We start from the raw sequence: 13,460 nt of genomic DNA, 5'->3' as shown, positions 1-13,460 counted from the left end.
CCGAGAGGAGCGGCGAATGGAGCGGTCAAGGCAGAGGGCTGAGCAAGATTGTGGAGTGGCAGTGGAAAAATTAGCACTTTTTTTCCTTGAAGTGGGTTAGCCACCATTCGTCTCCCCCTCTGGTTTTGTAACAGTCATCTGTGTAGGGAGTTTTTCTGGGAATTTTTGGGCCAGGTCTTAGTGGATTTTCGTGAATTTTACAGCAGGGAATCAGAATCACTGTTTTTTGTTTGGTTTTTGGTTTTTACTACTGAATATCCCAGTGCAATTAAAGCCCTTTGGGGGAAAGCAGGTCCAAGAGGAGGGAGGAGAGCGCCCGCACAGCCCAGGACCCTGGTTCGGCGGGAGTGGTGGTTGCTCCCGGGCAATCCCAGGAGAACGCTTCGAGGGCGGAGGGCGGGGGCACCTAGCCTGGGCGGCGAGTGTGCGCGCGCTCTGGTGCGAGCCTCCCGAGCTGTGCCCCCAGCCACCGCAGCCAGTCATCTCGTTTCTGCCTTACACTTCCCTACATTTTCTGAAGCTTTTGCAAATAGCGTTGCAGTTATGTGTTGCTTTTCATATTTTCATTAAAAAAAAAATAAAGGGGCACCTGGGTGGCTCAGTCGTTAAGCGTCTGCCTTCAGCTCAGGTCACGATCCCAGGGTCCTGGAATCAAGCCCCACGTCGGGCTCCCTTCTCGACAGGAGGCCTGCTTCTCTCTCTCTCCCACTCCCCCTGCTTGTGTTCCCTCTCTCGCTGTGTCTCTCTCTCTCAAATAAATAAATAAAAATCTTTAAAAAAGAAAGAAAAAAGAAAAACCCTAGTCCTTTTACCAGGCGCCGCACCCGAAGGCACCACTCCGGTTTCATTTCGCGGCTCAAGACACAGTCGGTCCCGCGACCCCACCAAACCCCGCTCTCTTTTCTTTCAAGGAGCCCTCCGGCTCCTCCCGGACTCTGCGCCCAGACCCCGGGCCTCCAGACTTGGGCCTTATTTGGGCTCCCTTGGGCAGAGGCTCCCAGGCCAAAGCGGAAGGGTGGCCCTGCTTGCTGTCCGAGGCGCGCTAGCAGTGAGGCTCTCCCAGACCACAGAGAGGGACCAAGGGATATGGAGCGTTTTCGCTGGGCGAGCTGCCTACGGATGAGGTTAACGGCGGATGCGGAGACTGCGGAGCAGGGATAAGGTTGGGCGCGGGACACTGAGGTCCAGAGGATAATTCCAATATATCAAAAATAAAAGTTCCCGTTGGTGGCAAAACTACTCCCAACCGACTCAGATTACGGACCGAACCAAAAAAGCAGCTATGAGGCGGCTCGTTGGTCTAGGGGTATGATTCTCGCTTTGGGTGCGAGAGGTCCCGGGTTCAAATCCCGGACGAGCCCGCTTTTTCACTTTTACATACTTTTTAGCTACATTTCTTCTTAGATGGATGGTTTGGGTCTTGGACGGGCAGATGGCATACCCAGGAGTTCGAGTGGCCTGGGGAAGAAGAGTAGGTAGAGGAGTAGGCTCAGGAAGAAGAGTAGGTAGAGGAGTAAGTCGCCCCGGAACCGAGGGTCACCGATGAAAGACTGGGTGCAGAGCCGCTTGTGGTTGTTTTCTGCCAATCTGGGACGTGGTGCCATCTTTTCTCAGCCTAGAACTTTGCATCCACTGTACCAATGGAAGGCTTTCTTCACAATAAGAGTATTACAGGGAGTACTCTACCAGCGGGTTTCCGTAGTGTAGTGGTTATCACGTTCGCCTAACACGCGAAAGGTCCCCGGTTCGAAACCGGGCGGAAACAATCCATAGCTTTCTATTTTTTCCTTCCTACTATTTAACATTTGGAGACTGAGCCATCCACCATCAACTACTATTTGAAATTTATTACACTGATGTACATTTGGAGACTCTGTGGGACAAACCTGGCTTCAGTTCAGGACATCCACCATCCTCTGCCTGGTTACAGACATGGGAGCTCTTCCAGGGATTGAGAAAAGGGTATCTACACCGCCAGTTTTCCACCTCAGCCACGGACGCCTGTAATACCTGATCCCAACCCACTTGCTGTCTAGACACGAGCTCACAGAAGGCACAGAGCCCAGCCATTCAGCAGCCGCCCTCTGGTAGAATGGAGTTCCTTCCAGACGCCGAAAACTGAGAGTGCCCAATTCCGCTTCGTTCCGCTATTTGTGATCCCCAGCAAAATAGCGCACAAAGCGCTGAGAGGCTCGCAGCGGTGGGATTTAAACCCACATCCCCAAAGAGACTAGGGCCTTAATCCAGCGCCTTAGACCGCTCGGCCACACTATCCCGGCGCAGGAGGGCTTGGGGTGTCTAATTTGACTGCTGATAACTTTCCAAGGGTCTTCAGGAAAAGAAAGCGTTGGGAAGAATCTACAGGTTAGAGCAGAATTGTATCCCCACCAGCAAGATTAGCTTGACCAGAGCCACTGGGCTCCACCAGCGCGCTGACAGAGAAGGATTCGCGAGGCGCACACCCTATGCCTTGCTTTTGGGAAACTCTCAACAAGCAACTCCCACCTTTCACTTTGGGGAATGGGCGTGAACGCAGAGGAGGCCTTCTATAATCTCACCTGTTGTTTTTTTTTTTTTAAATTAAACCGTGTGTATTATTTCTAGAAATTAAATAAAGGAGAGGGAAACCTTGCATGCACCCCCCTCTCAATTTTTCAAAAAATCTATAAGGTTTATTTTATTTATTTATTTATTTATTCATTTATTTATTCTGGCAATCGTGATCTCAGAGGCCTCCACCCGTGCAATTCTGCTGCCTGAGGTTTCCATCCTTTTTTTTTTTTTTTAAAGATATCTTTTATTTATCTATTTGACAGAGAGATAGCACAAGTAGGCAGAGTGGCAGGCAGAGGGAGAGGGAGAAGCAGGCTCTCCACTGAGCAGGGAGCCCGATGCGGGGCTCGATTTCAGGACCCTGGGATCATGACCCAAGCTGAAGGCAGCTGCTTAACCAACTGAGCCACCCAGGTGCCCCGGTTTCCATCCTTTTAAACAAGTGTTCCAACTGGAGATATCGGATCTTGACAAAAAACACACTTGATTGAATACCATAGGGGGAATCTTCCCTTCCCTCCCTATTATAAAAACCCATTAAAGAGAAAAAAACAACCACACCAGCATATCCAGGGAAAAAAATAGAAAAATATTCACCAGAAAACCTCAGAGATAACTATCAATATTTGGTGAATTAACCTCCAGTTTCTTTTTCCGTTAATTTCCCCCTGCACCAGTATGTCTACCTGCTGTAGATACAGATTTGAAACATTCTTTTTAAACTTAGATTGTATGTCATTAAATCGTCCCAAACCTCATTTAAATGGCTGGGTCTAAATTCATGAAAGTAGCTTGGATTCCGTCCCTGGGGCCTTGACTTTTAATGGGAGATCTGAACACAGGTGGGTAGCCAGGGCTAGAGTAGAGGACACTAGGATTACTGCACCATCCTAGTAGATTTATTTTCTCCTGCTTAGTTTCTTTCTTTCTTCTTTTTTAATAGTTTATTTATTTATTTGAGAGAGAGTGAGTGAGTGAGTGAGAGAGAGTGACGGGGGAAGGTCAGAGGGAGAAGCAGACTCCCCGCTAAGCGGGGAGCTTGATGCGGGACTCGATTCTATCGCTTAACCAACTGAGCCACCCAGGTGCCCCACTCCCTCTTAATTTCTTAATATAAAGATTGTCCCGTGATTCTTATAACTGTATACAGCTGTGTGTTTTTAAGCCAAAGTGTGTATTACCACAAATTTAGTGGCTAAAAACAACACAAATTTATTTTAGGGGGTTTTTTAACTTTAAATTCGATTAGCCAACATATAGTAGTACATCATTAGTTTCAAATGTAGTGTTCAATGATTCATCAGTTGCCAGTAACACCTAGTGCTCATCACATCAAGTTTCACCCTTAATGCCCATCACCCAGTTACCCCATCCTCCCACCTGCCTCCCTTTCTGCAACCCTCAGTTTGTTTCCCCGAGTCCAGAGTCTCTCATGGTTCGTCTCCCCCTCCCATTTCTTCCCATTCAGTTTTCCCTCCCTCCCCCTGTGGTCTTCCGCACTATTCCTTATGTTCTACAAATGAGTGAAGCCATTTGATAATTGTCTTTCTCTGATTGACATTTCACTTAGCATAATCCCCTCCAGTTCCATCCCCGTTGACATAATGGTAGGTAGTCATCCTTTCTGATGGCTGAGTAATATTCCATTGAATATATGAACCACATCTTCTTTATCCATACATCTTTTGAAGGACATCTCAGCTCCTTCCACAGTTTTGCTGTTGTGGACATTGCTGCTATGGACATTGGGGTGCACGTGCCCCTTCTTTTCGCTACATCTGTGTCTTTGGGGTAAATACCCATTGGTTCATAGTGTAGCTCTATATTTAACTTCTTGAGGAAACTCCATCCTGTTTTCCAGAGTGGCTGTACCAGCTTGCATTCCCACCAACAGTGTAAGAGGGTTCGCCTTTCTCTGCATCCTCACCAACATTTGTTTTTTCCTGTCTTGTTAACTTTATCCATTCTAACTGGTGTAAGGTGGTTATCTCATTGTGGTTTCGATTTGTATTTCCCTGATGGCAAGTAATGTGGAGCATTTTTTCATGTGTCTATTGGCCACTTGGATGTCTTCTTTGGAGAATTGTCTGTTCATGTCTTCTGCCCATTTTTTAACTTGATTACTTGTTTTTTGGGTGTTGAGTTTGAGAAGTTCTTTATAGATCTTGGATACCAGCCCTTTATCTGTAATGTCATTTGCAAATATTGTCTCCCATTCCGTGGGTTGCTGTTTCCTTTTGTTAACTGTTTCCTTTGCTGTGCAGAAGCTTTTATCTTGATGAAATCCCAATAGTTCATTTTTGCTTTTGTTTCCATTGCCTTTAGAGACATGTCTTGCAAGAAGTTGCTGCGGCCAAGGTCACAGTTGCTACCTGTGTTCTCCTCTAGGATTTTGATGGATTCCTGTCTCACATTGAGGTCTTTCCCCCTACTTTTATGAAATTTTAAACAAAGAGCAATAGGCCAAGGGGTTGGGGAAGAAGTAGCCCTTAAGAACTAAACCAGGGGCATCTGGGTGGTGCAGTCAGTTAAGCATCTGCCTTCGGCTCAGGTCATGATCCCAGGGTCTTGGGATCAAGCCCCGCATCGGGCTGTCTGCTCAGCGTGGGAAGTCTGCTTCTCCCTCTCCCTCTGTCTACCACTCTGCCTACTTGTGCTCTCTCTCTCTGTGTCAAATAAATAAATAAAATCTTGGGGAAAAAAAAGAACTAAACCAGGGGCATCTGGGTGGTGCAGTCGGTTAAGCACTGGACTCCTGGTTTCAGCTCAGGTCCTGATCTCGGGGTGATGGTATTGAGCCCCCCGCCGCCGCCGTTGGGCTCCACACTCAGTGCTGAGTCTGCTTGAGACTCTCTTTCCCTCTCCCTCTGCCCCTTCCCTACTGTATGCACTCTCCCTCTCTCTCAAATAAATAAATAAAATCTTAAAAAAAAAAGAACTAAACCAAAGAAGCTCATTTAAACATGTTTTTTGGTAAATCAGTGAGAGGTACAAATACCATATGATTTCACTCATATGTAGAATTTAAGAAACAAAACATAAGCAAAGGGGAAAAAAAGAGGGAGAGAGGCAAACCAAAAAACAGACAACTATAGAGAACACACTGATGGTTACCAGAGGGGGATGAGGGGATGGGGGATGGGGGAAATAGGTGATGGGAAGGAAGGAGTGTACTTGCTGTGATGAGCACTGAGTGACGTATGGAAGTGTCGCATCACTATATTGTACACCTGAAACTAATATTACACTGTATGTCAACTAACTGGAATTTAAATAAAAACTTTAAAAAAAACACCCATGTTTTTGGTACTTGTCCACAGCACCTTCAAAGAAACTTCAGATGGTTTTAAAAGAGCCTTTCCCCTTTTACCCAGAGGCTAGTTTAAGGAATTACTACAACCTGTCAGAAAGTGGGGCTGTGTGAAGAGTCAGAGAATAGGTCCAACGCTGACTTGTTGGGATTGTTGAGATTCTCTTGCACTTGAGCATGGCAGACACCAATCAACTGGCTGATTTTCTCAAATAAAGGCATATGTAGCATTTATAAGAGGAAGAGAAGAGAAAGCAGAGAAATATCACAGCTAGTCTTGAGAGTTTTTTTCTCACAGGTAACCTGCTTAGCTGGAGGCTATCCCAAGTAGGGTTCTAGGTGGAGGGCCTGCCCTGAATGGGCTGGCTTAGCTCCTGGGGAAATGATTCACTGATTGCCAGTTTCTCCAAAAAACAAAACAAAACAAAACCTTGAGCACTCAGCCAGGAGGCATAATGTAACTCTGAAATGCCTGCAAATCTGCATTTAATTCTTCAGAAACTATGGCATAACTTTCTGTTTTTCAGTCATGTCTCAAATCAAAGCAACACAACAAAATTCAGTTTCTTTTATTTTTTAAAAACAAAACAATTTCCAATTGTTCTTGGCTAGTATATAGAAATACAATTTATTTTACCATATTGATCTTGTGTCTGTAACCTCGCTAAACACATTTGGTTCTAGTATTTGGAGGGGGGCGGGGTGGAGACAGTCTGTTAGATTTTCCCTGCAGATATTATGTCATTATGACGAATGAAAATTTTACTTCTTCCTTTCCAATCTAGATGCCTTTAATTATTTTTCTCACCTTGTTGCACTGGCTAGAATGTCTAGTACAATACTGAAGAGAAGTAGTGAGATGTGGAAATCCTTGTTCTTCATCTTGGGGGAAAGCTCTCAGTCTTTCAACATTGAATATGATCTTAGCCCTTTCTAGGGTTGAGAGTCAACTCTACTCCTAGTTTGCTGAGAGTTTTATAAAAAATGGATATTAGAAGAAAAAAACAAAAAAAATTTGTTACTATGTATGGTGAAGGATATTAACTAGACTTCTGGTAATCATTTTGCAGTACAGATTTCCCTGCTTTCCAGAAGTAGAACGTTCCCATGAAAACTTCGGTGAACCAAAATGGCGTAAAGTGAAGAGTATCACCCACTTTCCAAAAGTTCGAGTCACATGACTTTGCTTTTACAGAAGACCTGCATTAGCATGGTCACGGCTTTTTCCTTAAAAGGAAAATCTTTGAATTTCTTTCGGTTAGTGAAAACAGGTACTAATGTAGTATATACTACATTATCAAATATACAAATACCAAATCATTATGTTGTGCACCCAAAACTAATATAACATGTCAATTATACCTCAATAAAAAAGTTATGAATCCAAAAAAATGTTTTGCATAATCTTTATATCTTGCTGTATAACCATAAACATTTTGTAAGTTTCTACTGGAGAGTAAGTAAAGCCTGTTATTAAATGTCCCTAAAAAAAAGGATATTGGATTTTATCAAATGCTTCTTCTGCATTTACTGGATAATCGGATGGGTATTTTTTTTAGTTTGTTAATATGGTGAATTACATTGATTGGTTTTTCAAATGTTGACCCAGGCCTTGATCAATAGCTAAAATCATCTGGGTCACTGGTTGGTTTTCTTTTTTATTATCTGGCTCTCCCCCGTGTGTGAGCTCCTGAATCCCTAGACCCTGCAAAGAGTGCTATTCCATAATCTAGCTTTTCCCCCAGCTTTATCAAGCAAGGTAGGATTGACAACTAAAAATTGTACATATTTAAGGTGTACAATGTGATGTTTGATATATATATACATTGTGAAATAATCATCACAATCATAACACCTCACATAATTAATTTTGTGTGTGTATGGTAAGAACACATAAGATCTACTCTCAGTAAATTTTAGGTATACAATATTATTATTAATTATAGTCATTAGGCTGTACATTAGGTCTCAAGAACTTATTCATCTTGTAACTGAAAGTTTGTACCCTTTGACAACATTTCCCATTTCCCCACCTCTCAGTCCCTGGTAATCACAATTCTACTGCCTGTTCCTTTGAGTTTGATATTTTTAGATTCCACATATATGTGAGCTTATGCAATACTTGTTTTTTGGTGTCTGGCTTATTTCCCTTAGCAAAATGTCCTCCAGGTTCATCTATGTTGTCACAAACGGCTGGATTTCCTTATATTTTAAGGCTGAATAATATTCCATTATAAATATATTTTTTCTTTCTTTTTAAAGATTTTATTTATTTATTTTTGTGAGAGAGAGAGAGAATGAGTGCATGAGCAGGGGATGGGGGGCTGAAAGGAAGAGGCAGACTCCCCGCTGAGGGATTCAATCCCAAGACCCTGGGATCATGACCTGAGCTGAAGGCAGACGCTTAACCAGCTGAGCCACCCAGGAGCCCCAATATATCACATTTTCTTTATTCATTCATCCATCAATGGACACTTAGGTTGTTTACACATTAGCTATTGTGAATAATGCTACAATGAACTTGGGCATGCAGATATCTCTCGAAATACTGATTATATTTCCTTTGGATATATATCTAGAAGTGGGATTTCTGGATCATCTTGTAACCCCAAGTTCAGGCAGGGTGGAAGCAGCAGCATCCCTGTTGGATGATGAACGAATCACCCAACGCAGCTTTCACAACGGTGGCCAGTGACCTCCAAGCATGTAAAAGTCATGAGCACTATACAGTCACCATCATTTTCAGTTATCTGAAGCATTAACACACTGAACTTGTAATAGGATACAATAGGGTGGTCTCATCCCACCTCCTGAGTCTGAGGGTCTGACTCTCCTCCTCCATCTGCCCTAAATGTTGGGATTCTGCAGGACATGGGCTTGGGCCTTTGCTCTTCTCATGCCCACTGCCACTGTGGCCAGTGGGATCAACACCTCTTGATTTTTAACTCCAGCCCAGATCTGTCCCCTGGCTTCCTCTTTCATTTCCATTCCAAGTCTCTCCAGACCCACAAGCTCCATATCCACACCAGAACAAATGCATGCCTTCTCTATTGTCCAATCAGCATCTCCTGCACACCCCCCTCTCTGGAAATGATGCCAGCTATTCAACTCACATGCCCGCCAGGCAGCTCCAGACAGCTCCATTGCTGCCAACATCTCTTTCCAGGATCATTGGCACACCGACTAGTCAGGACTCTCACGCCCCTTACCACTGGAACATCAGAAAGGGGTCATTTCTTCTGTGCTCACTGCATTAACCAAGCTCAAAGGGATGTGTGAACAAAGCCCAGAATCTGCAGCGAGAAATAAAACAGAATAGACACTCGCGGTGAGTGCTAGGAAACGAGGGGAAACCAGAGGTAATAAATAAGCAAAGACCAGGCCCTGCTCACCCTCTTGCCTGGACAGAGCAGGGGGCAGGTGTATGGACAGAATTAATTCCTCCCAACCTTGTGAATAATTTCCTATCTCAATGCACATATTTCGTAAAATACGACCACTCTTCTAGAGAAAACATTCTTTGTTATACTCATAATGCAAGCTCTTCCATCACAGCTTGCAGGCTCTAATTTTGCAGTTCTTCCGGATTCTATTTCCAACACGGGGCGGGAGTGCCTTGCTGTTGGCGCCCTCTACCGTGGACAGGCTGTAGTTGCAACTTTGGAAGTGAGAAACTCAACCAAGTAACACGAAGAGAGGTTCGCTTACTCTAGGGGTGGTCAATAGCAGTCAGGGGTCTGTGAACCTGGATGGGAAAAAATAGCAGCAGATGATGAAGCTGAGGGCCAAGAAAGAATTCTTGAGAGGTCTTCAGTGCAGAAAGGTAGTTTTAAAAAGGGACAGGACCTGTGGGCAGAAAGAGCTTCACTGGGGTCACGAGGGGTGGCCCATTATATACATTCAAGTTGGGGCCAGCGGTTATGGATAGCATAAGTCTCTAAGGAATTTTGGAAGCAAGATTTCCAGGACCCTGAGAGGCTAGCTGTTTTTGGGAAAAGGTCATTTATTACCATCTAATAAAACCTTAGTCATGAGACCCTTCAGATGTATATCGGTGGGTTGTATGCGGGGAGATGATTGCCAACATGTATCTTGGAGGGAGCATTTAGAGATAAATGAAGTTTCCAAAGGAATTTTTATATGTTAAAGTAGACTTAGAGGATCCTGGTGTGGCTCAGGCTAGGATTGCATTTTGCCTTTAGCGAAGTATTAACATCGGGGCAGTTGAGTCCCTAGAGGAATGTCACTCTGCTTGTTTCTAGGACTTGTCAGTGGGCTCTAGGTAGTACAGAAATTTAATAATTTTTCTCTGACTTTGTTTCTCACATCAGCACTCATATTTTTCCTCATCACTAACTGAAGTCGAGTCTTTTCTTTTATTATGAATGCAGGCTACAGACCCCAGTAAGATTGACAGGACTCATAACTCCACTGCCAGTGGAAACCTCAGACGTTTTCATATTACACTGTAGTTGATGCAGATACCTTGAATTACCATTTATGCTCCTTAGTATTTAGAAAATTACAGTAATTATCAGATAAGCTTCTGTATCTTATTATTGTGTCCATAAAGCAGCACATTTCTTTCTTTTTTTTAAAAAAAAGATTTTGTTTATTTATTTGAGAGAGAGCGCGCACGCAAACGCATCAGAGGAGGAGCAGAGCGGAAGGGAGAGGGACAAGCAGACTCTGCCCTGAGCACGGGGCCTGACATGGGGCTCTATCCCAGGACACTGGGATCAGGACCTAAGCCAAACCAAGAGTTGGATGCTCAAATGACTGGGCCACCTAGGCACCCTGCAGCACATTTATTTTTATATTACAAATTTTTAAAAAAGATTTTATTTATTTATTTGAGAGAGAGAAAGTGAGAGACAGAGCATGAGCAGAGGGGGAGGGGCAGAGGGAAAGCGGGGAGCCCAGAGATCCCTAACCCTAACCCAGGACCCTGGGATCATGACCTGACCTGAAGACAGACGCTTAACTGACTGAGCCACCCAGGTGCCCCTCTATATTGCAAACTGATTCTTAAAAAAATATAGGCTACATCAGTATGAAGTTTTAGAAGTTTTAGAATATAACTGAGGTCCGGAGCCCACGACCAAGAAAGAATTCTTAAGACGTCTCTGGTGCAAAAAGGTGATTTTATTAAAGCACAGGGACGGACCCGTGGGCAGAAAGAGCTGCTGCCCCGGAGTTGTGAGGGGCGGCTGATTATACACTCAGGAACTGGGGAGGTGAGGACAAAGGGGGTGTTCAGAAGGATTGTCATATGCTAAAAACTCTCAGGTTACTAGAGGTCTGGTTATTGTCAAGCCAAGGCTGTTTTCCCCTCTAATGAAGCACTAACATGAAGACCGTTGGGAGTTTCCTGAAGGGATGTTACATTCCTCCTATCACACGTACTTGTCAATTGGCTTTAGGTTTAGAAGAAATTCAGTTTTATTTACATTTCCTTTCAGAAGCTATTGCTAAGGGTTTTGTAAGTAAACTGAGGGAAACTCCTGTCCTGCAAGACTGTGATCTCTATCAGTTAACCATTTGTTTTTCCTTTAGGGCAGCCAGGAGTGCCTGAGGAATGTCACACATACCACATGGCGGGGGGTGGGGGTGGGGGGGGGTGGGGGGGGGAACGGGGTGTAGGGTGCCTGCTTCTTCTTTGTCCTCAGCGAGCCTTCTGCTCCCTCATCAACACTACATGAGTCTGTTCACCTAGAGCTCAGAAGCAAAACTCAGGCTGGAGTTACATTTGGGTGTAACCCCAGGGGGTTGGGCAGGCATGAAGGATCTTCTGTGGTGTTGGGAATATGTTACTTCTCCATACAGGTTTGGGTTACATGATATGTTCCCTTTGTGAAAATTCATTGAGGGGTACACTTCGGATTTGTGTGCTTTTCTTTGTGTTAGGCTTCAATAAAAAGGTTTGCAAACAACAAACAAAAAAGACAAATGACCTAATCCATTGTATGTGCTGAGCACACAGACAGTCAGGCTTTGACCTTGCCTCTCAGAACTGCCAGGGGAGAGAGAGCTTTTCTGTGTTACTGTCCTCTGGGAGCAGACGGGAAGAAGTGGCATTCGGCCAGGGACTAGAGGAAGTACATTTCATCTTAGAGAGGCAAGTGCAGGAGGTGGGAGGGTGGAGAGGCTCCTTCCTGCAGAGCAGGGTGGATTTGCACCTCATCACTGCACAGTTCTGAATCCCTTCATTTTTATCCTTTGTCCTAAGGAAGGAAGAGATAAAAGCTGGTGATCTCAGTTCCCAGAGGAATTGAGCCATCAACTAAGGTGGGACAAAAGAGGGTTGGATAGTAGCAAAAATTTTTTTTTTAAGATTTTATTTATTTATTTGACAGAGACACAGCGAGAGAGGGACCACAAGCAGGGGGAGTAGGAGAGGGAGAAAGAGGCTTCCCTCAGAGCAGGGAGCCCGATGTGGGCCTCGATCCCAGAACCCTAGGATCATGACCTGAGCTAAAGGGAGATGCTTAATGACAGCCATCCAGGCGCCCAGTAGGAAGCATTTCTGAAAGAAAGTAGGGGAAAGCAAGACAGGTGGCCCAGGGAGATAGAAAAACCATCCTCGAATCATGTTTTGGGTTGTGGAGAGGCTTCCTTAGTGCTGCAGGCCTGCAGCCCAAAAAGAGAGGATCTCCAGGATCTCTGACCCTGAACTTTACCTGATGGAGTGTTCCTGGAAAACAGCAGTTTCCCACCCTCCTGTGTTCTAGGAAGTGGCTTGCTGCAAGTGTTACAGGATTTTTTTCTCCGACTGTGCCCACGGTTCTTGGTCACACACCTTCAAAGAATGACGAGGTAGAAAAATGGTGGGCAGCAAAGCAAGGTTTATTGAACAATAGCAAAGTTCCCGAGGAAGGAGGGGAACTGAGAAGGTTGCCATGGGAATTTCTAAGTCTAGGGGTTTTTATGGGCTTGTTGGTGGGCTGTTTTAATCTGATTAACCCTCCCTGCGCCTGTCATCCAATCAAGTTTTTGTCACCTGGGAAAGGGTGGAGGGCTCCTTCCAGGATGGTGTAAAATCCTTTTAAGGGTGGTTTCCTCTTGGAGCGGGGGCTTGTCCCTGCCTGCCAGCTTTCCAACTATCCTTCATCACAAGGAGCCAGCCTTCCCCATGTGACTTGCGATGACCTCTCAGACTCAGAAAGACTAGCTGAACTAACCAATCTGGACAAAATGCCTGTTAACCTGAGTTGACTAAACTTCAGTCAACTTCCCCTTCCCCACAGACCCCCAGACCTTGACCACCCTTGAGCAAACTTTGAAATGGCTCTGCCCCAGAACCAGCATCCCCTGATCAACTGTCCTACTGTGTCAACTCACTACCCTCCATACTCAGCATTTCCTCAGTGCTCACCCCCCATCCCCCACCTCATTCTGGTTCTATCTAGTCCTGTCTACTTCTGCCTATGAAAGAAGAGCCCTGGTGGTGCCTGGGTGGCTAAGTCCATTAAGTGTCAGGCTGTTAAACTCAGCTTCCATCTTCATCTTGGCCTCAGTCTCCATCTCTGACCCAGTCTCCATTTCAGGGTCATGAGTTCAGGCCCCGCTCTAGGCCCCATGTGGGGTGTGCAGCTTA

At 44.9% G+C, this 13,460-nt stretch overlaps 2 non-coding genes across 2 annotated transcripts; both read left to right on the top strand.

Annotated features, from left to right (window-relative positions):
- Positions 1-1,289: 1,289 nt before the first annotated feature.
- Positions 1,290-1,361, top strand: TRNAP-UGG. The gene has a single exon. It is a non-coding gene; the product is annotated as a tRNA-Pro (tRNA).
- Positions 1,362-1,692: 331 nt separating this feature from the next.
- Positions 1,693-1,765, top strand: TRNAV-AAC. The gene has a single exon. It is a non-coding gene; the product is annotated as a tRNA-Val (tRNA).
- Positions 1,766-13,460: the final 11,695 nt, after the last annotated feature.

This window comes from Mirounga leonina, unplaced genomic scaffold (assembly GCF_011800145.1).
Source record: "Mirounga leonina isolate KUSES-001 unplaced genomic scaffold, KU_Mleo_1.0 Mir_239, whole genome shotgun sequence".
In the NCBI taxonomy this organism is placed as follows: Eukaryota; Metazoa; Chordata; class Mammalia; order Carnivora; family Phocidae; genus Mirounga; species Mirounga leonina.
Note: the sequence above shows the minus strand (reverse complement) of the source record. Positions and strands in the feature narration are given on the sequence as shown.